At 35.5% G+C, this 25,970-nt stretch overlaps 1 protein-coding gene across 4 annotated transcripts in view; it reads left to right on the top strand.

Moving 5' to 3' along the window:
- The first annotated feature begins 2,616 nt into the window (after window positions 1-2,616).
- LOC143254371 (sulfotransferase 1B1-like) overlaps window positions 2,617-25,970 on the top strand; it is a 49,509-nt gene continuing 26,155 nt past the window's right edge. For 2 of the 4 annotated variants that reach the window (XM_076509477.1, XM_076509454.1), the window contains exon 1: window positions 24,980-25,256. The gene's annotated coding sequence lies outside the window, so the exon portion shown is untranslated. Of the gene's footprint in view, window positions 2,781-24,979; window positions 25,257-25,970 lie in introns of those variants that run through there. The other 2 variants (XM_076509448.1, XM_076509487.1) reach the window with 2 other exon arrangements.

Raw genomic sequence — 25,970 nt, 5'->3', positions numbered from 1 at the left:
AGAACATAATTTGAACAAGCAGAACATTTAAGAATCTTAATCTGGTCAATAAATTCATCCTAAACTGCACCATATGAGAAAACTTAATCTGACAATAAAACTCATTTTGAAAAAGTTATGCAACGAAATTAATATGGTCAATAAATTTATTCTAATCAGACATGAGTTCAATTTAGAAAATATAAAAATCGTGATTACTTTATCAGTTTGGAATACATTATAAGAAAAGTCTAACCTCGATCCAAAACATATTGGACAACAATTTTAATTTGGTCGGTTCTTCATCCAGACAGACGTTTAGCCTGTCCACAATTTCAGTCGTTCCTTTCTACCGTAGAACATTAATCTACGCACTATTCTTAAAAGCACATTTTCACACCCCTGCACGTTTGGGAATTTTCGTGTGCTATTAAATGAGAAGCATTTCACGGTTTTTCACTGATCTGTAATTTATCTTTATAACACCTATTGTTTCACTCAATAGAACCTGCCGCAAGATTTCTAGTTATTAACAAGTTTCCTGAATATGTCGCTATCTGTATTGCTTAGCGAGAAATGCCTACGTTTGGCATTTTTAACGTTACTTGTCCTGGTGTTTGTAAGATATCAGTCGTGATTACCCCTAAGCTTCAGAAAACTTGACAATTATTTTATTTTGTTTATATGTACGCTCCTGTATTGGTTTATTCTTTCAACTAAAATTCTACCTGGCGTGTGGGAACAAAGCATTTTGTTAGCTGCTAGTAACTTGAGATCATCACCTGTTTTATATATAGGAACATTCCACGAGACACAAAAACAGCAAGGTTATACAAATATCGACCTTGAAGCTTGAAAATTGTGCCTCACAACTGATACATTTGAACCACAGTGAGTCCTAATTGTCTCTATCTGTTAATAACTTTCGTTCTTCTGCATAACTTAAAATTTCTATAAAGTTATGATCTTCTTGCCTTTACGTATTAGAGGATTGTAATTACCGCAAAAAAAAAAAAAAAGTTCCTAACTACACGTGGCTTCAACGCCAATTCTGGAAGGTTAAGCTGAATTATGCTGTATGTGGCCTTGTTCCTAAACTTGATTACTTGGTACGGAATTACCATTAATTTTCTAAAAACGATTAATAAATAAAGTTGGCCACTGTTTATGTTAAGGATAAATGGTTTCGTGGAGAGTAGGTGATGTTTTTTGTTGATTTTTTGTCAAAGTTCAAGGTCGTATTTAGCAATTGCGAATAACGCTGGGAGGATATGTTTAGTTAAAACTCGATTCTACATGGAAATATTCGGGTATTTACACCTAACAACGCGATCCGACCATGGCTAAAAATCCCAAGGTCATACAGATTGGAGTGAAGGTTATTTTTAGGGTAGCCCCATTAGTTTAATGGTTCTTGTTTATCGCTGAGTTTATTGAAAATAACAGTGCAAATAGATTCTTCTCGATAAATACGACTGTTGCCTTCTTAATGAGGCTCACAACCTTCATTACTGCATGCATAAATCCGTGCCCATTTATTAGGAACGTGACTTTCCACTGTCATCATTATATCTTATTGAATGATACCGTTTAATTGAAGACTACTCTATATTGTAATTGTGACACTAATAAAAAATATTACATATTGGTGCCGGCTGTTTTAAAATTGTTATCACATGACTGTATACGTTCAACTTCCCAATATTATTTCCAGTTAGTGCTAAAAGAGAAAAGTGCTTGAACCATAAATCCTAGGGCTTAGTGTGCGCGGTGCTGCTAAAATGCGCGCTGCACTTTCGAACCGTGGTCGCGCTGTAAGATTGATTATCAAAGCCTAATGCTCAGTTATGCAAGACTAGCCTACAACTTGGCAGTGAAGGTGTGCTTTTTTGTTTTAGTATATCAGTTCAAACTTGGAACGGCTAACGGAAATAATCGTTTGTACAGTTTTTATGAAAGCTCTGAAATGAAAAACAAATTATTACAAAAGACAGAAAACAGACACACTGAAGCTAAACATAGTTGAATTGTATATTTAAATCTCTGCTCATAAATAGTGTGGATTATTAACACACTGTAACAAGTTGATTTTAAATCATAGCTCTGTTACCAGCAAGCTATAATTAAAAAACATATCTCACAGTATCGTTGTTCTTAATATTATTATGCCTGATGAACAGGTGGTTAGAGCGCCCGACTCGTAATGTAAGAGTCTCTGGTTCGAATCGCCGTCACACCAAATATGCTCGCCCTCTCAGCTGTGGAGGCATCATAAAATGTTATGGTCAATCCCACTATTCGTTAGTAAAAGAATATCCCAAAAGTTGGCGATGGGTTGTGATGACTAGCTGCCTTCCTTCTAATTTTTACACCGCTGAATAAGAAACGGCTCGTGCAGTTAGCCCTCGTGTAGCTTTGCATAAAATTTGAAAAACAAACCAAACTTAATATTATTAGAAAATTTAAGATCAATATTTTTTATTTTATTTTATTCCTTAAGTGTTACTTATTTAATTCTGATGTAATTATTTATGTGACTAATTCATCCTACATTGGCATAGTCTTTCAATGACGTTGCGTACGTGGGCCAATGCAAATCTTTAGTACTGGGCATATGAGATGTGCAATTTCTGCGTCATAAAATGACCTTCACAGAAAAGAAGTAGTTTTAATTTGTGGACTGAAGCTTGCTCTCTCGTTCAGATCATGCTGGTTAAATTTCGTTTTATAATGTGGTTAACAGAGATGTGCGTGACTGCAATGGTTTCACTCGACAGGTATTTTAACAACTCTGGAGAATGGTAAGCCTTTCTTAAGATATATAAACAACTACTTCAACCCTTGTCTTTTTTGTACACAACATATATTAGTATAATTGTTGTTCCACTTGACTGTTATACCATTCTTTTGTAAAACTAGCAGAAAATGCTCACACTCTGCTGTGGTATTTGGAGAACCTAGATATACCGATCAAACTCTTTCATTATCCCCAATTATTTATATATATATAGTTAAACCCAAGAAGTCCGTATCCAAAAACAAATCTCCTTAGTAAGGACAAGGAAACTAGAGGTCCTGAAGGTGCAGCAACACCCATGGCTTACCATAGTTCCTATCATGTACGTTAGTTTCTATTGTCTTCAGTGGTTTTAAACGCCATCGCTACAGAAATTATTTCAATGCCAATGCCTATTAGAACATCTGCACAAGGTACCTTAGCGAGTGTGCCACAATTGTTCACATTAGTTTTAGTGTGGTGTATGCACACTGTTTTAAACCTAAGATCCAGAGAGGGGTCGGAGAGAGAGAGAGAGTAGGAACACAAAATACGATGTCAAATTCGGGTTCGCTGTGAAGAAGATCGTTCCATTTTTTTAACAACAATAAACAAAACAAGGAAATATTGATCAAAACTAATAGAACTACATAAAAGGGGTTATTTCAAACATATTAATTCCTCGTCGCAGCTTCGACCCTCTGAACCTTTACACGCCTCAATTCAAATTACCTTAAAGCTTCCTAAAAAAATATACTTTACTTTTCATTAATAGATAAAACAGTACTTATCATAGCTAGGTTATTTAAACACAGGTTGAATAGGCACAACAGTTGTTTAAAATTCTATACAGTAAATTAAACAAATCATTTTAAAATGTTACTAGCGGTATTATTTCTTTATAAATCATCATGACGTTTCCTTCGGAAAAAAATTCTGAAACGATTTTGATTTTTAAAATTTCGTTTTTTTTTATTCAACTACTCATTTAAATGCATAACCACTTTTGTGGAAAAAATATATTATGAATACTGATTGATTCGTGTTTTACTATAACCAATGTCCAGTACATCCAGGTGGTTAGGGTGCTTGATTCGCAATCTGAGAGTCGCTGGTTCGAATCTTCGTCCCACCAAACGTGCTCGCCCTTTCAGCGGTAAGGAAATTATAATGTGATGGTCGGTCCTTCTATTCGTTGATTAAAAAAGTAGCCCAAGAGCTGACGGTGGGTAGTGTTGATTAGCTGCCTTCTCGCTACGCTTTTATTGCCAAGTTAGAAATGGGTAGCGCAAAGTCTCCCGTGTAGCTTTTCGCGAAATCCAAAACCATAACTGAATTAAAGTAGTAATGTCGATCTTCTTAACCCTAGATTTTCCGATTTGTTTTTGCACTGTTTACTACCAATGGAGTTCATATATTCGATCATATTAAGTAATGTTGCATTTTTGCCTGTCCAAGCAATATGCCTCACAGTGGTATGTTTACGGACTTGTACTACTAGAAACCAAGTCTCGATGCCTGTAGTGGACAGCACAAATAGCCCATAGTGTAATTTTGTACTTAACTACAAAACAAACTAAGTAGTATATCTAGTAAGACTGGGCTGTACCTTAAAGGAGTGCATTTGGTCAAACTGGTCTGTGTATTAATTTTGCCGTGAATCGGGTGCATGCTTAAAGAAGTTGATGTATGGCATGTTGATGTACACTGACTCCCAGTAAAGCTTATAGTTTGCCTACTTACTAAACTTGATCTATGGCATGTTACTGTGTACGAATGCATTTAGTAAAACTAACCTGGGTGCACCTAATTTAAACAAATATTTAACCCCAATGACATAACCTGAATAAAACCTTCTCCAAACTTTTTACGAGTAGAAAAATATTCCTAATACAAGTTTTGTTTAAAATAAAAGTAATTTTCTATTTCTGGACAACACATCAAAGTTATCATCAGAAATGACAATCTTTGACACTAGTGTTGAATTGAAAGAGATAAAAGAAACAAAATGTGTAAAACTATTTTATTTTCTGTTAGTTTTTCTAGATATTGCAAAAACACATTTTTGTTGAAATGATCATTCAGTGTCTAATTCGTTGATATTATTAATCATAGGCCGGGCATGGCCAAGTGTGTTAAGGCGATCGACTCGTAATCCACGGGTTGCGGGTTCAAATCCCTGTTGCACCAAACATGCCCGCCCTTTCAGCCGTGGGGGTGTTATATTGTTACAGTCAATCCCCCTATTCGTTGGTAAAAGAGTAGCCCAAGAGTTGGCGGTGGGTGGTGATGACAAGCTGCCTTCCCTCTAGTCTTACACTGGTAAATTAGGGACGGCTAGTATAGATAGCCCTCGAGTAGCTTTGTGCGAAATTCAAAACAAACAAACAAACAAACAAGAACCAAATATATTGTTAAAGTTTAAGATATTCTGAACGCTTGCACTCACTGAAAAGATAAATAATCTCAAAATCTCATTCATTATTATGAGTGTATCATTCAAAATTATATCTTATTATACCATAATTTTTTTTTCATTACTGACGCGTCCGCAGCTGATACAGAGGTAAGTCTACGGATTTACAATGGTGAAATCAGCGCTTCGATTCACCTCTGTAAACTCAGCAGACAGCCCGATGGGGCTTTGCTATAAGGAAAACATACAAACTATTACTGATGCAAGTTACAATAGAAAAGTGTTTTAGGAATTTAACTTTTTCAACAGAAAAATTAAATAAATAAAATAATTTAACCGGCAATATTGATGCACATATATAATTATATTGTTCATATAAGTATAAAAATGTCTCGTTAGATGGCAGTAGCTACGGCAGACAACGAGTCAACAAGTCTGATTATCATATTGATTTTGACCTTAACCTTTTCAACTGAATCAAGTTGGCTTTCATTGTAATAACAGTGATTTTTTTTTTTTTAAATTTTCATTTACAAGTTAAATGTTTAGTGTCGTCAACTTGATCGCAGATTGATAAAACTTGTTTTGCTAGATAAGTGACCGCTACTCACGATTATGAGGGTATTTTGCGTAGGTCGACGGATTACGCCAGCATTACCATGATCACATTATTTGATGTTAACCTTGGGTAGCCTACTTGTATATATTATATGTTTGTTTGTTGTTGTTTTTTTTGTATTTTAGTAGAATCGCTTTAAGACACTATCGCTATAACAACGCCTTCTCGCTGCACGTAATACTGAAATATTAACTTTTTGTGCCACGTGCTGCTGCGTGGGCGAGTTGGAATTTCGCCAATCCAGTGTAGAATGCACGAATCAATATCCCCGAAGTTCAAATTTCTGTATTTAATAATATCTTAGATTGCTCAAATCAGCGTGTACGACTCCTAGGTCTCAATAATGTTAATGTTTATTTTACTGTTTAGTCTATAACTGAAAATCTTTAAGTCTAAACACCTTATTTAATAAGGAAAATAACAGCTAGTTTATAACGTTCTTGATAAAGTAATGGAGGTATTTTCATTGTAATGTTGTTTCAATTTTACATTGTACTTGTATAAAAAAAATACAGCCATACTAACTTCAGACGGAGCACGTTTTGCGTAAGACAAGTTAGAAGATTTGGTTCGATTACTCGCGCACAGTTACATAGGGCCATCTGCGTTATTCATAAACAGAAGAGCCAGTCATCAGCTCCCATCGCCAACCTGAATTCTCATTTCATCCAACGAAAAATGAAATTCATCGTCATATTACGTTATACCCCTGCAGCTGAAAGATCTATCATAATCGGTGATGAGATTTGAACTCGCGAAACAAAGACAGAGTCGAGAGCCCTAACTATCAGCTAGCGAAACATTACCCTTGACAATTTAAGAACGTTAGTCGCTAGTCCACAGTCACACGTGAAGACGGGATGTGGTAAACATGTTTAAGAAATGTAAAAATCTGTACACTTATCATTACAAGAAGAAGAGAATTACTTCTACAAGTAAACAACCTTATAACACCATATTTAGTTCTCAATGTTGTTGTTTTTGTGTGTTTTTTCGATATTTAATTGCATACTCAACGTTTCGCTTTACAGTTTCTTCAGGAGTATGTCACGAAAACTCGAACCTTAACTAACAGTGTAAAATTAAACTGGTTAAAATAATAAATCATAAACGAATTTGTAATGTGCGTTTCTATACGGTGTGTAAAGCATATTGTTGAAAATTTAAATTAATTAGAATAATATATCTTTTATACCTCAATATGCACTATAGAAATCAAATAATAATAAGAAAAAACATTTAAAAATTAAAATTATTAAAAAAAAATTAAATTAATTAGAGTAATATATCTTTTATACCTCAATATGCACTATAGAAATCAAATAATAATAAGAAAAAACATTTAAATATTTGATTCAAGTTTATTTTGTAATATAAGGTTATTTTATGAATAAGAATGTTTGTTTAACACCTGTTGGATTCTGAAAGACTTTAAAGAATTTTTTAAAACTGTAGTAACCACCATTTAGTTTCAGGTTGTATCAAATGATAGTTATTACTTCAATAGTATTCGGTAACTTAATGTCAAATTAAACTAGTAAATAATTTTAAAGCAGAGTTGCTGCAGTTTGTTTACTAGTTTTAAGTGTCTAAAATATACAGTCTAAAAGTCTATTTTTTAACGATGTTTATTTCGCTTCAAGTTGAATTCATCTTTACAAGTAGTCTAAACATGAATGTTATGATTTGAAACCCTTTAGCTTACAATTTTTGAAATATCCAACTTCAAATACAAATCGTATATAAAGTGTACCTTATTCTAATGTTTAAACTTCTTTTAAAAGTTGTCATACCTCTCTCTCTGTCAATATTTTTCCATGAGCATAATTGTTATACATTTGCTCCGTTAAAACAAGAATTTGTTATTAACAACTTTTATGTCGCATCGATTATTTTATGCACAAACCTCTTGATTCCTGTCTTATAACAGATGTTTGACAGCCTGCACAAAATACTATGAGGACGTTTTTATACCTTAAGTAAAAAGCTAGTTGTAAATTAACACAAAATGTCGTTATTTACTCAATAGATGGCAGAGCATGAACTAAAATAATTTGTTTTAATGTAAAAGGTTACAAGTATCCTTTAAAGTGCCACAATATATAATGTTTATAAATTGTTTTGATCATTTGCATTACTGAAAGAGATAACTTCATTCAGTGTAGAGCTTTTTAATCTTTTTTTTTTTTTTTATTGACCTAACTTATGTTTAAGAGATAACATAAGTAGGTTTGTTGTTTAAATCGCGTACGGCTTCTCAGAACTAGCCGTTCCAAATTTACCTACTCTTTTGCAATGAGTAGTGGGACGGACTGTCACATTATAAACCTCTTTAACAACAAACATGGGTGGGGTGACCGGGATTTGAACCGGCGAATCTTAAATTACGAGTCAAGTGTCTTAACCACGTTGCTATGCCGGGCCGGTGTAATTAGGGCTGATATGGAAAATTTATCTTAAGGCCTTTGGCGCTCAAATAAAATGTTCAGCCTTTCCGGAATGTAGTGAAAACTAGTTTTTTAATTAATATTGTTAATCCGATTTCTGTAAACTTTAATTTTTTTGTTGTTATTTTTTGAAATTCGTCGTCCTTCTAAACAAAAATGGTGATAGTCAGTATGAATAGTAGTTTTCAACATAACTAAACATACAGTAGTTATACGTTATAAAAAAACTTCAAGATTTAAAATAGTAAATAAAAATAATAAAATATCTGTTTTTAACACTTTAAGAAAAAATATTTTAATACAAAAAATCGAACATCTCTGGTGCACTTTGTTTTATACATTTATATCAATATTTATTTATAGAATAACTTGTTTTTGTTATACTTCTCTTCGAACTTTCGTTGTGTTTCCTGTTAAAAGAATGACGGATTTTAGGCCATATGAGAGTATAACAAATCTTATGTAAAAAGATATCATCTTACCAAATTTATTGATTTGTTTAAATCTCTGCAATTTTTTTATTGTTAGTTTTAATTTTGTATAATACTTTATTCACATATTTCAGAATGATTTGTAAATTATTTAAAAATAAAGCAATTAGTTAATGATGTCCATATTGTCACTCAAATTAATTTAATGTGATGACATTTCATCAAATTCATCATTAAATACTATACAGTATTTAATTGTAGTTCTTAAAAACCCATTATTCTTTCAATCAACAGTATCACTTTTAATGTATAAATACATTAGTTTAATAACATACTATTATTATAAATTGCTAGCACATATAATCATCGCCCGTAGCATGGTGTTTCTGATAGTATATATAACATAGCTAAGGGTACTGAATTTACAAAACAATGAGGCAAATTAAATAATGTTTTAGTCGTTCTCATAACGAATTTTATTTTCAATAATTTCTTTGGTGTAAATAAATTTGAAATACAATCATGCAATAGTTGTTCCATTTTATAAAACTGGTTAACAAATTAGGAGCAATGCCAAAATATTATTCACACACTTACTACATAGAGTTAAAACGGGTTCAAAAACCTTATGAAACAATGCATTTTAATCTTTATAAGTAGAAACTTAAGTAACGTATATTTTATTAGATACATATTTATCAGGTTGAGTTTTAGCTTCATTATAAATAAACAGCCCTCTATGACTGATAATTATTATTATTTTACAATATTTCATAATTTACTTGTTAATATATAATTTCATTATACATGACAGTTAATAATTCTTCGTCTTTGGAAAAGCTATATCTAAAAGCAGTAGTCCTCAAACTTTTTTACCCTGCATGGCCTTGACTCTTAATCAATTGTCTCGCTAAACGTGCTCGCCCTTTCAGCCGTGGAGACGTTATTATGTGACAATCAGTTACACTATTCTTTGGTAAAAGAATAGCCCGAGAGTTGGCATCGGGTGGTGATGACTAGTTGCCTTCCTTTTAGTTTTTCACTGTTAAGTTATGGACGACTAGCGCGAACTTTAATCTCGTCAGATCGTGGAATCTTTCGCCTACATCACTTTAGTCCACCTGGCCAAAAAAGAAATGATCAGATATACCTCGCACTTACTTAATTTCCACTTTAGTCAAAAACCTTGTGTTTAGACATATGTTGACTCTACTGCGTTTGATATTGTCGTGTTATTTATTGCAACAAGTTGTTGTTGTTTTTTTTCTTGAATTTTCTAATGGACCCTAACCCTTCATGATATTTTACGCACTATCTAGGAAGCGTACACTCAGTTTAAAAATCACTGATCTAGAATACAGAAGTGGACAGTTTGGGTGGTAACATAGGATAATTAGACAAATGTCAACATATAATTTAATTTCAAAAACGATTGTTGGAAATGTTAAGAAGCGTTTTGATTTTCACATAAATGCATATGAATTCCTGATGACTAACTGCTGTTTAGATAATTACAGTAAAACGTTAGTAAACCTGCTGCATAGAAGGTGTATATTAAATACCAAATTGTGAACATCATTAACTATGAATCAACTTAAAAAAATGACATGAATACTTGATGCATTTGTCACTGAAGGAGGCAAAGAAGTATTATCGTTAACTTGCAAAATGGAAATCGTATAGAGTACAGTACGTAAGATCGCAATCTGTAATTTCGGTTATTTGGGTAAGTGTCGAAGAGCTGACCCATTTTAATAGTTTACGGAGCTCATCTTGGCAGCTCTATAAGAAGGAATAAAGAACGAAAGAAGAAAGAATTTCAGTTTCAAATAACAACACAGCTTTCATTGTTTTTAATATGTTTCATTATAATAATTTTCAAATACATTAACAAAAAAAGTTAAATATTATACGAACCAGAGGTGTCGCTAGGTGTTTAAAAAATTCGGGGACCGTGGCCATAAGAGCGGGAAATTTCGACATTTCTGCACCATATCGATCATGTTTTTTTTTATACTGATTTTTAAGAGACCAAGTGTGGATTCGGGGGACTGTTAAACAGAATCGGGACCAGGGTCCTTGTGTCTGTTCTTTTGCTACGTAGAACGAAATTCTTAGTCTATTAGGGCGTACAAGCTGACACTACAGAGAATAATAATGTCGTGTTACGTCGGTATATTAAAAAACGAAATTCTTGCTCTTCTCAGAATTCTTTGAATACAAGTTATATTGTCATAATAATAATCACACAATAGTACACGATTACGTCTCATTACGGTCCTGAATAAGATGATCTCTTCGTCTGTCAGATCTATTTATTTAATACTTCTGTCTTTATTCTTCGATTCACGAACGTCAGTTTAAGAATCCTGGCTTCTAATATAAAGTACAATTATAAATAGCCCTTGAACCCTTGATTGTACAAAGCAAGTGCATATTCGAGATATTTATTATCAAGTGACTTTATACGATGGCCCAGCATGGCCAGGTGGTTAAGGCGTTCGACTAGTAATCCGAGGGTCGCCGATTCGAATCCGCGTGACACCAAATATGCTCGGCCATTCAGCCGTGGGGGGTGTTATAATGTAACGATCAATCCCCCTATTCGTTGGTAAAAGAGTAGCTCAAGAGTTGGTGGTGACGATTAGTGTCTTCCCTCTAGTTTTACACTACTAAATTAGAGAAGGCTAGCACATATAGCCCTCGTGTAGCTTTGCGCGAGATTCAAAAATCAAACAAACGATGTTTTTGAATTTCGCCCAAAGCTACTCGGGGGCTATTTGTGCTAGCCGTCCCTAATTTAGCAGTGTAAGACTAGAGGGAAGGCAGGTAGTCATCACCACCCACCGCCAACGCTTGGGCTACTCTTTTACCAACGAATAGTGGGATTGACCAACACTTTATAATGCCCCCCACGGCTGAAAGGGCTAGCACGTTTGGCGCGACCGGGATGCGAACCCGCGACCCTCAGATTACGAGTCGCACGCCTTAACACGCTTGGCCATGCCGGGCCCAAACAAACGAACTTTGTACGACAGACTAAGAGCTAACTAACCTGTTATAATGAGGAAAAGAAAAACGGATACGCGGTATTTGTAAGTATTACTTTGGAAGAGAAATTGTAAATAAAGTGTGAAAAATATTACTGAAATTTCATGCAAGTATTAGAAATAATAACAAAACTTTATGTCCACGATATAGTTGTTTTTTAATCTAGCAAAACGTTGACCAAATTCAGTTGTATAAAATATTGATTTTAAAAGTCAAAGGCATGTTATAAGATTCTAATATTTTACTGGACTGTGTTAACGGTTCACCGAAGCGTAATATTTTGGCTTGTTAAATATCATAGAGGTTACAATCGCTGGCGTGTTATGGAAAACATTAACACAAAGTATGTGCAATCTGAGCAGAAGATCAAAAATCAGTATCGAACTGACGTTGTTTAGACTTTCGTAAGTACTTCGTTAAGTCAGCGCCTTTCACTGAATTACGAAAACAAAAGGCATTGATTTTTTTCGCGTTTAGTTATTGATACATGAATGATGAACCAAGTTTAGGTTTACTAATAACATGATCGTTGTTATTCGGAAAGTTTGCGCAGAACTACAGACTGTCTGCTCATATCAGTCCATAATTTTCAATGAATTGGATATCGAATTTTAACGCAATGGAACGCGAACCATCTATCTTTAGATTCGTAGTTCCGTCCAAGGCACCCTGCCCACACATTGACGACACAGTATGAAGTATACTAGAATACTAATAAGTATGTGAATTGGAAGATATTACGACACAGAAATTTAGGGAGAGAAAGTTCGTGAAAACAGTACAAGTATTCCTCAAAAGTAAGATTTATTTATATTTTAAGCAAAGTCGAAGCCATTTGAATTAAATAAATATTTTATCCATTGATATTACCGTGAGTTCCAGTAATATATTATTCCGTAGTGTTTCTTATCTCTAAAGGTATATATGTATATATCCTACAAGTGGCATACAATTAATTTCAAGACCAAAACCGTATCTTAATGAATAATTATCTATTTCAATATGCAATGCTCTTATCTGTTCGAAGATGAAACACACTGATCGTAATGTCTACGTGCTATATATTAGTATGTGGTTAAGTCCAGTTTTGACACACTGAACTTAATATTTACTCTACATGCTAGTAGGGTATAAGTGTAAAGATAAACCTGGTTATCACTTACATTCATATGTCATAAGACACTGACGTTAATCTCTATATGCTAGATACAAGTGTACAGAAAAGCCCGGTGTTGACACATTGAACTTAATACTATTTAATCCTTACTCTTCATGCTAGTAGAATATAAGTGTGAAGATAAACCTGGTTTTGTCTTCCATTTAAACGTCATGACTCATTGATCATAATGTTTATTCTGTTTTACTGCATGGAAGAGTAAAGAAAATATTTTATCGTTTCCGTTCAAACACCATGATATAATACATAGTTTAAATATCTACTTATGTCAGTGATTTCCAAACTGTTTGTCGCGACACACTAGTGAGTCGTAGCAAGTTGCTAAGGTGTCGCTTATAAGTTTAACAAACGAAAAATAACTAAGACTATAAAACAAACTACAAGAGATACTACATATGGCACCAAGAGTGTCGCACAACAAATCAAGGTGAGTTTGGGTGTCGTCACAGAAAAAGGTTTGATAATCACTACTCTACGTATTAGATGTAATTTCGCAGGTTCCCAGAAAGTGATCTGTTTCAAGAGTAATCAAAACCAAAATTAAGAGTAACAAATACTTTTGTTTCTTCCTTTTGAAGTTCGTATATTATACTGTGTTGAGGCCTATACAGTTCACAATTCTTCTCGTGATTCATGACATGGGAACATTTTACTGACGTCTTAAGAGTACAAACTCCAATATTAAGCGTCCCTTACGTTGTGTTATTTTAGTGTCTATTGACTGACTGACTGATAACACATTACTCCGTCAACCCCCTTTCGGAGAAATTAAGTATGAGTGTTGTGAGAAATTCAGTTCTCTCTTGGTCACTCGACTCGTAATCCGAGGATCGCGGGTTCGAATCCCCGTTACACCAGACATGCTCGCCCTTTCAGCCGTAGGGGCATTATAATGTGATGATCAATCCCGCTATTCGTTGGTAAAAGAGTAGCCCAAGGGTTTCGGTGGGTGGTGATGACTAGCTGCCTTCCCTCTGGTCTTACACTGGTAAATTAGGGACGGCTAGTATAGATAGCCCTCGAGTAGCTTTATGCGAAATTCAAAAAACAAACAAACAAGCCATAATACAATGATGTTGATATTTACGTTATGCAGTATAGCTTAAAATGGTACGATACATTGTCAAAGAAAATACAATGGAAAAGCGATTAAGTTTTATAATACATAAGCATAATGTTCATAATGCCATGAAGTTTCTCTGTGAATAAGTGTAAAATAATTCAGCTTAGCTGTTTGGCCGTCTTTTGATCTTTTCAGCTTGTATATAAGCTCAAATAGTCTCAAGATTTTTAAATCAGGACCATATGTCGAGCAAACCACGGGTGTTATTGTTTCAGTGGCCTCTTTACTGGCAGAATATCGTTTAACCATGTCTATTGTGTACATTGGACCATGGTCTGGTTTAATGATTTATTCCTGTCCAGTGAGTCATGTCACTGAGCTAATTGCAAAAGTCATACAATCCAAAACTTGAACTTATTCCCCACTATTGTTTATTGTAGATGTTGTTGTGTTTTGTTTTTTTTTGTTTTTTGAATTTCGCGCAAAGCTAAACGAGTGCTATTTGCGCTAGCCGTTCCTAATTTAGCAGTGTAAGACAAGAGGGAAGGCAACTAATCACCACCACCCACCGCCAAGTCTTGGGCTACTATTTTACCAACGAACAGTGGGATTGACTGTTACATTATAACGCAACCATGGCTGAAAGGAATAGCATGCTTAGTGCGACGGGGATTCGAACCCGCGACCCTCAGATTACTAGTCGAACGTCTTAAACCACCTGGCCATGTACATGTTGTACAATTACTGTTATACCACCATTAAACAAATGATCGTTGATTTTGTGAAACAATATGAACTTGGAATCATCTATAAAGAGTATACGTCTCCAAGGTTTGCTGATTCTACTGTTTGTGATCCAACGACCTTTCCACGTTTCAGCGGCCGTTTACAAGCTGCTACATGTCCATTGAGACGACTTCATGTATCTTACTCTTCTGAAGGTAACATCGGCATATGTATTAAGAAGATCTATACTTAATTATCAATTTTATAAACAGTATATTTTGTAATACTTTTGAGAACGGGATGTAACATATTATTACATCAGATCATAAAAGTGCATTCATGTTGGGGAATTATAATTTCCAAGACGGATATATCCCTTGTTTTAAAGAAGTGAGTGAATTTTTGATTTTTAAACTACCCACAAAGAGACTTGCAACAAGCTATACCCAAAGAATGTTAATCAAAGTGTGGAGTGTTTTAATAGATGAGAATCCATGAACACACAAATCAGTGCGAAAAAAAGGTGTCCACGTGCCCAGGTAACAGTATGCAATACAATCAGTAAAGATATCTATCTATCTGTAAAAAAAAATACAAGTCAAGTGCACACATGCTACTTTCACAGAAAATCCATTGAAATCAGAATAATTAAATGGTTATTATTCTATTCCAGACAAAGCAACACCTTTATTGTTTTTATAATAAGCAAGATTTACTACAGTGGTATCACAGAATAAAATGGTTGGGATTCATGCAATAGAAGGAATAATTCTGTTAGTTCGAAAGAAAATCAAATTTATGCTCATAGGTGACATGTGCTGTTTGAACGTTCCCAAGTAGTCTGTAGTAACTGTGCGTGTAGGTAGAAGTAACAATTTTCAGTTTGTTACTAGCTTACTATGGATGTAATTTGTATAAACTATCAACCATCTTCAGTTAGCTTGTAGTAATTATCATGCATTATCTCTATAAAGTTTGTTTCCTTATTATAACTGTACTACTACAGTTTAGTTTATATTAAACAGATCCCCCACAGTTAGTTAGTGTTAAAGACGAACCATATTGTCTTGCTTATCTGACATATGTCTTATGTCTGTGATCACAATCATTCATATCTTTAACCTAAAATGATACTAGTATATGTAAGTAAAGCGGTCGATGGGCTACTTTGGACATATAATTAGATTTGGGGATAGGTTGGTGCACAAAAATATTGCTAATGAAACGGAAATAAACAAGTAAATAATAAAAATTATTTTTATAAAGACACGTAGGGATCAATATATACGTAACCTAGAAAGCTACAGTAATACAGCAAGTTTTAATACTAGAAAACGTATTGTAAAAGAAAGTCAAAACTACGAGAACTGAGTTACTTAAAGTAAGAAAAGAAACAACTTTCGCTCAGGCTAACATAACTACAGTGGTCTGCAAAAGTTGGGATAATTCTTTAAATTGTTAAATTACTCGTTTTTTTTTGTAGGTTTAATAATCTTGTCTCAATACTTTTTATAACATAAAATCTTTTTATTTCACTATAGTTATTTAGGTTATGTATTTATATCTATCCATCCTTGTCTATATAAAGTTCATATTTTTATTACTTGGGTTGGCCGGTGGGCATCCCGGATGGCGTGTCCAGCGGGTCACAAATCCTCTTCGCCTTGACCCTTTCGGTCAATAGAAGGTCGAGTGTACTTCTGCTAATGTTGCCGGTGATCAGGTGATTCCTGTGACATTTGTCTGGGCCTTTGTTGTGACTATCACGAGAGATGCCAAAAGATGTTCTGAAGCTGAAAATTCTATCTCCCTCTTCTGAGTGCATGAGAGACTCTCTAATGCTCTGATGTGCTGATTGTTGGCACAAGAGTGTTATATCTTGATGAAAGAGTGACATCTGGTCTGTTGGTCCTGCTGCTGCTGCAAGTTGGTCAGCCTTCTCATTGTACCTGACACTAGTGATCTGGAACATACGCAAATATGGGAGATTTATCATGGAGATAAGGTGCAGCCTCTCTCCACCCATCAGGTAGCCAATCGCTCTGGATTCTCTGCAACACTGCCATGAAGTCGGTGGCAAACACAACTGTGGTGACATCAGGGGATTCTCAGACAAGCCATCCAAGAGCTTGTTTGACAGCACCAAGTTCATCCTGGTGCTACTTGTGTACAGGGTGCATGCTCCAGACTTCTCAGTTACGGGTGTGCCATCCAGAAATGCAGAAAATCCCCAACCTGCTCTCATGATCTCTGTTGCAATGATGAGATTTCCTTCTGGCCTCCATTGCACCTTGAGGCCACTTTCTACAGTCTCTGTTGAACTTCACAATCACTGCAGGTTGGCACGGCCATTCCTCTAGTGCAGACCAAAGCCATGAAAGTTTGTTGGAAAGGGAATATGAATTGCAGATCTTCTTGCAAGCCAGTGCAGCTACTTCAAGCTACGACTTCCTCTTTAGATGAGACCTAGGTGCTACTTCAAGTTTTGTGTGGCGTGGAGGACGTCTTTGTTGGTTGGATGGTTCAACAGTGAAAGAGTACTTCCTTGTAAGGATGTGAAGTCCATGCCTTGGATTTTGCCAAGCCTTTGCAAACGGTATGGCTCTTTATGATATTTGCCTGTCCTCGATACTTGGGGATCCAGTGAGATGACGAAGTACTGGCACTGGAGTTGATTTGGTGCAACCTGTAATGATCTTGAGACATGCGTTCTGCAGCCTTTCCAGCCTTCCAAGTTGGTTGTCACTGAGTTGTGACAGGTGCAGTGCTTAATCAACCACTGAAAGGTCAAGGCTTCAGTACAGCATGTTCAAGTGATATTTCTTAGCATGCCTGCCTGCTGCAGCACGAAGGGCATTCATTCCTTTTGCGGCTCTGACAATGAGCTCATCCACATGTTTGAAGAAGTTCGGTTACCTGTCAAACACGATGCTCAGATAGCACAATAAGCCCTTCTGTGCCTCTGAAGGTTGGAATGGGAATATCTGATGTGTCAGCACAGTTGTTGAGAGTAAGGAACAGTGCTTTGGCCTTTTCTGTATTAATCAACATGCCATTATCTTTATACCAGTCTCTTATGTGGTCCAGCCTGGGTTGAATACTACTTGTGATAATTTCTGTAGATGTCCCACTGGTATGAACCAAGATGTCGTCATAAAAGGTTTGGATTCTGATGTCAAATCAGTCCAGCCTTGCTAGATCAAGGGTATAAATGTTAAAAAGGACAGGTGACAGAGATGAACTCTGTGGGAGGCCATTCACCATGTTTCATGATGACACGGCGGTGGTTGAAGGCTTACATAACCCATCTGATACACAAAATTGGGAGTTTCAAGTGCAACATCTTGTCATCGAGGAGAGGAAGTCGTACCCTATTGAAGGCATCTTCAAATGAAGGGCAACTGCTAGAGTGTTCTCAATCCATTCAAATACAGACCACATTACTGCTGTGAAGCTGGCGGCATTGATCTAAGTTTCACGTTGAAACTTTTATCCTCCAAGACCATCAGAAAGCAGGTGCTCAATCTGTTTGTAGCGAGCAACAACTCTCTTAGGGGTCTTTCCAATAAAGTGCTGTACCACAATGATACGATATCCCTTGAGGATTTTGTGGTCTTTTTTTTCCTGGCTTTGGCATAGCACTTATGAAAGCATCTGTCCAGACTTCTGGGATGACTCCTGACTACCAGGTCTGCTCATAAGCCTTTGCTAAGCTCTGGATCATCTCTGTTGGCAGGTCTTTAACATTCTTGACAGTGATGCCATCTGGTCTGGGTGCTCCTTCCTTGCTGATCCTGATAGCATCCATCACACTTTCCATGCTGAAGCACTGCATCGGCTCACTTACCTTAGCTATCTCTTCAATTTGATTCCTGACCACTGTCCTGTGATCCTTGTCATTGTGACTACTTTGATTGATGAATCTAGCAAGAAAGGCTTTTCCCTGATCCTTATCGGTGAGTAGTACTTGTCTAGAGTCGTTGTACAAAGTAGTTCTTCTAGAAGACCTCCGAGCTTTCAGCTTGTTATGGAGCTTCCAAACCTCCCTGGTGTTGAGGTTGGACTTATCACATAGCCTATCTCATTGTGCTCTGATAGTTCTAGCTGCAGTGCTCTTGACCCTTGAGGTAGCATGGTTATGTTAGCGGTGCCCCTGCACTGCTAAAACTCTTTTATTTCTTTTCTTTCCAGACTGCATCCACGTCAGGATTCCACCAGTTTGGAGCATTCTTAGTGTGATTATGGTCCTTGGAGTTTCTCTTTCCTGATTCTGTCCTTGATAGTAGCCCAAACCCCAGATTTGTGCCTCTGACTGTACAAGGCCTTCTTCCTTGAAGGAGTGACATGATGGAGCTGGTAAAATAAGCGTACCTCACGCAGGAAGTGGACACTCCCAACCTAGTAGCTCCTTCTCCGAATGGCCAAATCCCTGGCATCTTCATTTATCAGGACCAGGTCAATCACTGTGTCAAGGTCCTCATATCTCTCCGCAAACTTTGTAGGTTCTCCAGTGTTGAGGGTGCAAATCTTTAACTCAGCAAGGGCCTCAAAAAATCCTAGGCCATTCCTGTTGCAGCCCTGGAATCCCAGCTGGTGTGGCGTGAAGTCTCCCACAATGAGAAATGGGCTATAATTGCAGCTCAGGTTCTGAAGGAATTCCCACTCTTTAGCACTGGGTGCACTGTCACAAGCCATATTAAGGTTGGCCATGGTGAATGGGCTGGGTAGTTTCGGGACGGACACTCTTACTAAGTGGATCTTCCTGTTATGGGTGTTGTATGCTTGGTAATCCAGATGTTCCACTCTGATAGTGCTATCTATCCTGCTAGCGATGGCTAGTCATTTATTGTCTAGCAGTCTACCCAAAGTCCATACTTCAAGATCGAATTCAGCATTCTTCAAGATAAGTCTGCTTCCTCTTATCCCCCTGATGTTGCAGTTTACAACCATGAGATGTTTCCTTCTCAATCTTTCACACTTTCCAATGAGTCGTCTCTTTCTAGCTCTTTTCCCAGGCCTCTTCTTCCTAGGACCTCTTTTCCTCCTCTTACTCCTATCAACTCCTTTTCTGTTGACCATTTGGGTCATCTGCCCAGGCACACGCACACCGTAGCGCCGGCCAGCACCCGCATGGGCGCTAATTGTCGAGTTTATTGTATCTGTAGGTAACAAGTTACTGTCTACTTGTTGGGGCACTACCTCTAAGCCCCATACGCCCAATGAGGCAGGTAGACAGCGACGAGTCAGTGCCTGTTGCCCATGGGCTGCCTGGATTAGGCGGGCAACCTAAGTCCTGAAAATACCCCGCTTGTACATTAATTCAGTTTGTTTGCGCTCCATTTTTTTCATCCAACCACTCTTTTATCCAATTTATTAACTTATCCCCACATCTATGGAGTTCATTTTTAGAAGTCCTTTATATGGTACCCTGCCAAATATTTTCTGGAAATCCATATACAGCAAACCTACACGCTTACCATAACCTAAATAAGCAGTAACGTTTTCAATGAATTTCAAAAGATTTGTAAGGTAATATATTTCCCTTAGTGAAACCATGTTAATCATCCAAGGAAATTCTAAGCCTTGTTAAATGACGTTGAAAGTATCTATTACCAGACTTTTCAAAACTGCCCCACAAGTGATGTAAGACTAATAGATCTATAAATACTGTATGATAATATAATGTAACTAGTAGATACTTATAGATACAAAATGTTTTTGAATAATACAATATAAAAGAGTGATTCGAAGACACAAGTGAGTGAGTATCTGACATTTTAAGCATCTTCACTGTATGTTGTCAAAAGCCACGTGCCAGTTTGTTTACTTGTCTAAACAAACTATTCAAGTCTGGCCGACTAACCGTGTCTCCAAATGTTATTGGTTGTGATGCGAACTGTAAAGCTGTACTGATGTTAGGTCTGAATGCTAATCATTAAATTCGTACTGTGCCTTGTGTCTAATGCTAACCTAACTTACAATTTAGATCCAAGCTTTAGCCTATTTTAATTTTGATATGTCAAATAGATTTTATTTTGTTATAAAGAAGTTGCTTAAACGAGTATGTCAGTCATAATCTAATATGCGTCATATGGAAGACTAAGGCCTACCAATACCTTAACTACCAAAATATTTATTATTAGGCCTATATCTAATATTAATGAATTAGTTCTACGTGATATATAAGAGGACAGTAATTAAAACTGAGTCTAGGGTTTTCACATACAATTTTAACAGATTTAAGTCTTAGGTGTTGTTTTTTATTTATAGTTATAATTTGTCTTTACTAACTGTCGTTAACTTAATAATAGGGATATATTAAGTCTATCATCTTTTAATATCAATAATAAACTAGATAAAACAAACTAGTGGCTTAATTTAGGCCTATTTTCTCAAAAGATAAGAACTTAATCTATGCTTATTGTTAGCATAATTACTTTTAAGTTCATGGATTTAACGCATTAGAAAAGTCTAGGCAAAGCGTAAAATGTTTTATTTTAGACCTACATTTCTGGACAATTTTCAACCAAAATATTTCCCTCGATCGTGCCGTTATAAATTAAAAAAATGTTACAGTAAGACTTTTTTCTTCTATAATTTTATAGACGTCGCTGAATTTTCCAATAGCCTTTACAAGCGTCTTAATAGTGATTTTATATGTTACGGTCAAACAATGTGGATAATATTTATTGTTATGGTTTCCATCAAGTTATGGTTAATTTAATACCGAGTTTGAAAGTAAAGCTAAATATTAGCTTTGTGTATGTCATTTAGATGTTTCTTCTTCTTTCTTTTTTTTACATATCTAGATATTGCCAAAAAAAATCTGATTAATGTACATGGCTGCTCGATATGTTGTAGTTAGCTCAGCAGTAACAGAGTCTATGATTTTATTAAATGTGTTTCGTCTGAATTTTGTCTCCTTTATACGTTAATTTTCTTCACATTTAGGCGGGGGGGGGAGAGAATATTTAATTTCATTATGAAAATATTTGCGAACTGCTTCCGTTTTTTAGGTACTTGTGGCAGAAGATTTGTATTACATACAACCAATCCAGCTTTTTTAAGGATTAAACTCCAATATACACGCGTTGTTTTTAAATCAGTCAACATACTTTCAGTATCACTGGTAGACTTGCTGGTCTGCAGTAGTTGATTGCGCGGATCGATTATCACAAGTATCTTTAACTAGATCCCAGTTATCAAGATTAATGAACGTAACTGTGCATATACAGTTATACATTCGATTTCAGCTCTTGTTTGAGACGTATGACTGATTTCTATAATTTCTAATAGCCCATCCAGAATCACAGGACGATGAACTGCAATAGGTCTGACACTATCCACTCTATCTATCCACCATATTCCGGAAAGTAATTGAGGAGAACAGCCCATATTGTTTGTTTGTAGCTTAGCACAAAGCTACACAACGGGCTATATGTTCTCTACCCACAGTTTTGAAAATTGTAAGTAAGCAGACATACCGCTGTGCCATTGGGGGCTGCCCATATTCTTGAGAAGAATGTTCTAAATAGATTGTAAAGATTTTGAACTATATCAAAGAATGTCTAAGCCTCTGTGCAATTTTCTGTTACATGTGTTTAACAAAGACTGAAACTATGTCAAGCACATAGCGAAAATCTAGACAGGGGATTTAACTTTTATTAAGAGAACTTAAGCATTATTACACTCTCCAGACTTAAGTTTGTCTTTGCTTAAGTGAATTGTTATCGGTCGCACGACCCAGAGTGAGTGACCTTATGTTCAAAACAACATAAACAACATTGCATGGGTGTTACGTAATTGTAATTTATCCTAGACCAGTCTCCGATTTATTACGTTACGCATGTTAATGTATTACAATTTCAAATAACCGGAACTTTTAGTTTAGGTGTCAGTAGGATGTTTATGTATCAAATTTACGATATTTGCCAACGAGATTGATACACATAATTTCTTTCTTCACTCAAATATCTTTTTAATATACAAACAACGATACAATTTATAATAACGGTTCTTACAAATGATATATGTACAAAAGTTTTACAAAGAAACACGAGTCTTCTATCTTGTCTGGAACTGAAAATGTTATTGAAGGTTCACAATAAGCGAATTAATTCTATGTTGATATACTTCACTTGATGGGAAGCCAGCTAGCTTCTTCACTTAAACATTTGTAACTTTTGTAATCTATAAACCTTCCTGGTCAAATATCTGTAATTTTCTGATTAATAAGTGTTTATCACACCTATAGCTTCCGAGGTTTGTAGTATACTGACTGCAACAAACCAAAAATATTCTAAAAACCGCCTCTTGTCGTGTCGATTTATAAACTTTAGACGGTGCTCTCGAAAGTTCAGTTGGCAACAATGTAAAATGTACATTGCTCATTCTTACACTCCAGAATCTTTTACAAATTTAGAGAACAGGCGGGACTTTTGCAATACACATTTAACAATATAAGTTACATGCATTTCTAGATGTATATTAAACTGAAACAAATATATAAATTAAAATAAGTATATGATATTAAATCAGTTATAATGAGGCGAAGAGAAAACTCTTCTTATCGAAAAGTTTATTTGTATTACGGAATGGCTTTACTACAGAGAAAAGATGCGTAAACTTCTCTGTGTACTTATTTTTATAAACCAATGAATGGGCGTTAAAAGAGATTTTATTGTTATTGAAGGATAGTATCTCAGCAGTAGAGGAGTTAGTCAGATAACTGTGTTAGGTAATATGACAATGGAGGGTTATTCGAACAGTTAATCACATGTTTGCTTGAACTGGTATAATTAACTCAAATTCAATCGCTTGTCAGTAAGGAATTTACGTTTAACAGTTATATCCGTCATTAAACTTCTGAGCACACCAAGCTATATCACTACCTTTACTGCTTTGTTTACGCCATTTTGTCTGAGAGTTAAGGGTGTTGGGAAAAGCCCAGCAAACTCTCATGGAATTAGCTCATAATTTTGAAACTTATGATTCATGAATCCTAATAACAATAACAGTGGGTCCAGCAAAACCAGGTGTTTAAGGCGCTCGACTCATAATCCCGAGGGTCTCGGGTTCGAATCCCGTTACATCAAACACGCTCCCCTTTTCAGCCATGGGACGTTATAGTGTTACGGTCCATCCCACTATTCGTTGCTAAAAGAATAGCCCAAGAGTTGGTGGTGGGTAGTGATGACCAGCCGCTTTCCCTCTAGTCTTACACTTCTAAATTAGGGACAGGTAGCGCAGATAACCCTCCTGTAGCTTTGCACGAAATTCAAATTCAAACTCTCAGAAGAAAGGTGGTCAATCTTTGACACTTGCGCTTGAGTTCTTTAATTTAAATACAACAAGAGGTTCAGTCATATCTACTCGGCAAGATACAGAAATGATTACCATAGATATCATATTACCTGCTAATTAAAGGTGTATATTGTTTGTAATAATACTTAAATCTTTTGTAACAATCTAATAAATGTATTAATATTAAAATTTGCAAATATTTTGTTTTTATCTTTTATTGGTTTAAACTTCCAAAACTATAAAACATAAAGTTTACATTACTCTTTTTTATACAAATTATAATTCGTCAATGACTTTTGATAAACCAAAATTTTGAAATACAAAAAAAACAAAACAAATCGATTACAGTGATGCATTTAATTAGTTTTGACAGAATGTTGATTCTGAAACGTTTTCAAACTTGTTTGTACGTAAGCGAAGACCTCGGTAACAAATTTTTCGACCAGATTTCGCAGTAATTTTCATCTCTTGAGATATTCCTTCGTTACTTTCCTGTTTTGTGTCATTTTATTAAAGACAAGTTAGTATGATGTGGAAACCATTTGTTACACATATATATATATATATACACACACACACACACACAAATCCAATATATATGAAATCGAGATTATACAAGTTTGTTTATTTTGTTTTACCTTGTGCTTTGGGTCCCTTCAAGTCAATATTTTTTTTGTGGAGTTAATGCTTTATAATAAATTTTAAAGTGTAGTTTTTAGGCAAGAGTTATACAAAGCGTCCTTATTCCTCGCTGGTCTGATTCAAATAATTATTTTAGACCAGTTACTTTCAATAATTAATTAACTTTCCGTTTTATTATCAAACCAGAGGCTTTTTTCTTTTTTTCCCTGCACCTTTGCATGATTTGAAATGTCACACGTTATAATTTATGCAAAACGTAATATAGACACAGGTGTTTGAAGGGTGCGTCTTAACTGATATAATCTTCTTTACGTATATTATTTCAACCAACTGAAGTGTTTGCTTTTACATGAGTAAAGAACATTGATAAAGCTGGATAACGGCATATGGAGTTAAGAATCTTTCTGGCGATGGTACATCCTCAAGTCACATTCTTGTTTTATCAGTGTTCAGCTACTGTGAATTGCTTGCTAGAACTAACGTGTTCATAGTAAAGTCCGCGTTTTTCATTTGCTTTTTCTAACACACTGTTGTACGTTTTAGCTGATTAGTTTTACTTTTAATGATATTTCTAGTGTGGCATCCCATTTAAGGAGTTCTGTTACATCAGAACATTTTCTCATCAGGTAAGGGTTTAAATAGAAGATTAAAAACATAACTTTTTTCTCTTATGTTGAAAGGCTTGTTTAAAACAAACTGTCAAATTTATTTGGCATGTTAATCTTAGTTTTCTCGATATGAATTGTATGTTACTATAGCTCACGATATGGACGTTAAATGATAAGGGCATGCTAAAATTAGGACTGAAGTGATCGTTTTGTAATATTATTGCAAAAAGTAAGCTTTTTTATATATTTAATGTAGTCCGTTTTTCACAGGTCTACAAAATCAGTATCGTAAAAATTACAACCATCTGTATTAAATGTTAGTTGCATTAACAAAAGGAAAGTGAGGTAAGATTACTTCCTTAACTTTCAATGTGGTTTTCGCTAAGTACGAAGAATGTCATGAAAGATAAGAATGTTTTGAAATTAACTTGTTTTACTTAAATATAATATCTAGTTGAAGCAAATATCAGACATGTACCCTTTTTTTAGATATTGAAAATTGCCTTTCTCGTGGTTGGGAACAGTTTTGCCCATAAGGGAAGTTAAAACGGACCTCTAAGATGGGATAAAATAGCCCAATCTGTTTCATAACCACTGTAATTTCAAATAGCTGAATTTAGCAGCTACATTTCGGTCACTGTTCTCGATACTAAAAGTACAGCGCTATGTCTCCGGATTTACAACGCTAAAATCAGGGGTTCGATTCCCCTCGGTGGGCTGAGCAGATAGCCC

Source organism: Tachypleus tridentatus, chromosome 1, assembly GCF_004210375.1.
Source record: "Tachypleus tridentatus isolate NWPU-2018 chromosome 1, ASM421037v1, whole genome shotgun sequence".
In the NCBI taxonomy this organism is placed as follows: Eukaryota; Metazoa; Arthropoda; class Merostomata; order Xiphosura; family Limulidae; genus Tachypleus; species Tachypleus tridentatus.
This window is presented reverse-complemented; position numbering and strand designations above follow the sequence as displayed.